The 2,868-nt window shown below is 42.3% G+C and overlaps 1 long non-coding RNA gene across 1 annotated transcript in view; it reads left to right on the forward strand.

Moving 5' to 3' along the window:
* The window catches only part of LOC114486362 (uncharacterized), a 66,359-nt gene that overhangs the window by 21,013 nt on the left and 42,478 nt on the right, over positions 1-2,868 (forward strand). The window contains exon 3 of the long non-coding RNA XR_003680010.2: positions 242-412. This is a non-coding gene — a long non-coding RNA (uncharacterized lncRNA). The remainder of the gene's footprint in view (positions 1-241; positions 413-2,868) is intronic.

Here is a 2,868-nt window from a genome sequence, read left to right on the forward strand (position 1 = left end):
TCCGGACGCGCAGGCTCAGCGGCCATGGCTCACGGGCCCAGCCGCTCCGTGGCATGTGGGATCTTCCCGGACCGGGGCACGAACCCGCGTCCCCTGCATCGGCAGGCGGACTCTCAACCACTGCGCCACCAGGGAAGCCCCACAGTTTTGTTTTGAGACAGGTCTGCCTAGCATCTGGAGGTGCAAACTTAGAGGAAGAAAAGCGACTTGACTTTGAAATCCCATGACCTGTGTTTGACAGGAGACAACACCTGGTGGTGGGACCCCAGCCTGGGCTCCATTCCCAAGTTGTGTGGAGCAGAAAACATGGAGGAGGAGCCAACGGGGTAGGGCGAATGAGTGCTCACCGACTTCCACGCCTGCTCACCCTTCATCCACTCTCTACATGGCCCCAGAGTGGTCCTGTTGAAATGTGAGTTACAGCCTGTCTCCTCTCCTTTAGAACTCTGATGGCATCCCTTCATATTGAGTTGATGCCAAAGTCTTTATGGTGGCCTGTGAGTCCCTCCGCATCTCATCCCCTTGACCTCTCTGACCATGTCTCTCCCCACTGCTATGCATGGGGTGTGCCAGGCAAGCTCCATCACTTACTTCTACCCTTGCTCTTCCCTCATCTTCTGATTATCCCCCATAAATGATGACAAACTCACTCCCTCACTGCCTCTGGGTCTTTACTCAAATGTCAACTTCTCTGTAAATCCCCAGCCCTGTCCCCATTTCCTCATTTATATTTAACCACAGCACTTATCACCAGCTAACATATCTGGTATTTTATTTCTGTACCTTTTTCACCTTGTTTTTTGTAACTTCTTCTGCCTTGAAAATAAGCTCTTTAAAGGTAGAGATGTTTTATCTTCTTATCCATCTTTTGTTGCTGTATCCCCAGTATTCCTGGCACATAGAGCAACCAAAAATATTAGAATGAAATGAATAAATCAACGTTTTGGGAGGGAAGAGGATGGCAGTCCCAACCTGCCCTAGTCCATCCAACTGTAGTCAAGCCTGTGATGTTTATCTGAGCCCCATACTTATGTTAAATTGTCTCTATTATAGCAAGAAGTTGTCCCCAGGCAAAAGTAACTGGAACTATTTATTGGGAAACTATAGTGGTAATCATCATATTAATAATGTGTCAAGAAACTAACAATTCAATGTGTACTCATGGGCCAGGGTTAGGAATAAATGAAAGGGGTGCAAGATCTGTCAAGAGATCCCTGAGTACACATTTATGGAAAAGAAAACTTGCAAAATTAAAAGTGGTGATGTCACAGAAGCAAGACCTCAGAAGAAAAACCATAACTTTACTGTTGGACAAGAAATTCTTGGACATCATTAAAAAGAACCATGAAAATGAAACTACTTGGTAGGAATCCATTGGAACCAGAATGGAAGCAGGCAGTCCCTCTGAGTGGAGCATGTGCAGCACATGTGTGTGAGTGTGTATGAAGGAAATTTCACAATGACTTAACCAGTGCATGGGAAAGAAGCCTGGGTCTGTTCTCATTATCAGCACAAATCCTGACATGTCATATATAATTAATATTTATAGGTACATGTTAAAAATCAGACTTTACCATTCAGCTGAAAAACTCTCAGTAAACTGGGAATAAAGAGGAACCTCCTCAACTTGGTAAAGAATATCTGCAAAAAACCTAAAGTTAACGTCATACTTAATGATGAGAGACTTGAAGTTTTGTCATTAAGATGAGGTACAAAAAAAAGGTTTCCCCCCTCTCAGCACTCCTTTTCAGTGTTGTACTGGAAGCCCTAGCTAATGCAATAAGATAAGAAAAGGAAATAAAATGGATATGGATTGGGAAGGAAGATATAAAACTTTGTTCACAGATGACATGATAGTCTATGTAAAAATCTGAAAGAATCAACAACAACAAAAAAACTCCTAGAACTAATAAGTGGTTATAACCACTATTAGTGGTTATAACCACTAATAGTGGTTATAACCACTTATTAGTTCTAGGAGTTTTTTTGTTGTTGTTGATTCTTTCAGATTTTTACATAGACTATCATGTCATCTGTGAACAAAGTTTTATATCTTCCTTCCCAATCCATATCCATTTTATTTCCTTTTCTTATCTTATTGCATTAGCTAGGGCTTCCAGTACAACACTGAAAAGGAGTGCTGAGAGGGGGGAAACCTTTTTTTTGTACCTCATCTTAATGACAAAACTTCAAGTCTCTCATCATTAAGTATGACGTTAACTTTAGGTTTTTTGCAGATATTCTTTACCAAGTTGAGGAGGTTCCTCTTTATTCCCAGTTTACTGAGAGTTTTTCAGCTGAATGGTAAAGTCTGATTTTTAACATGTACCTATAAATATTAATTATATATGCGTGGGATCCTCCCAGACCGGGGCGCGAACCCGGCTCCCCTGCATCGGCAGGCGGACGCGCAACCACTGCGCCACCAGGGAAGCCCCTCAATATTTTTAAGATGTCAGTTCTTCCCAACTTGGTCTATAGATACAATGCAGCCAAAATCAAAATCCCAGAAAGTTATTTTGTGGATATCAACAAACTGATCCTAAAGTTGATATGGAGAGGTGTACCATATGGTATACCTTAAATAGTAGGGTTTGTGTGGAGAAGTAAAAGACCCAGAACTGCCAACACAGTGTTGAAGAAGAACAAACTTGAAGAGTCACACTCCCTGACATCAGGGCTTATCATAAAGCTACAGTAAAATCCAACAATGTTGTGTCGGTGAGAGAGCAGACAAAGGGATCAACCGAAGAGAGTGAAGAGCCTGGAAACAGAACCAAAGAAATATGGTCAACTGATCTGTGAAAAGGAGCAAACCCCACACAATGGCGCAAAGACAGTCTCTTCTCACAATAAGTTCAGAGACAC

This window comes from Physeter macrocephalus, chromosome 5, assembly GCF_002837175.3.
Source record: "Physeter macrocephalus isolate SW-GA chromosome 5, ASM283717v5, whole genome shotgun sequence".
NCBI classification, from domain to species: domain Eukaryota; kingdom Metazoa; phylum Chordata; class Mammalia; order Artiodactyla; family Physeteridae; genus Physeter; species Physeter macrocephalus.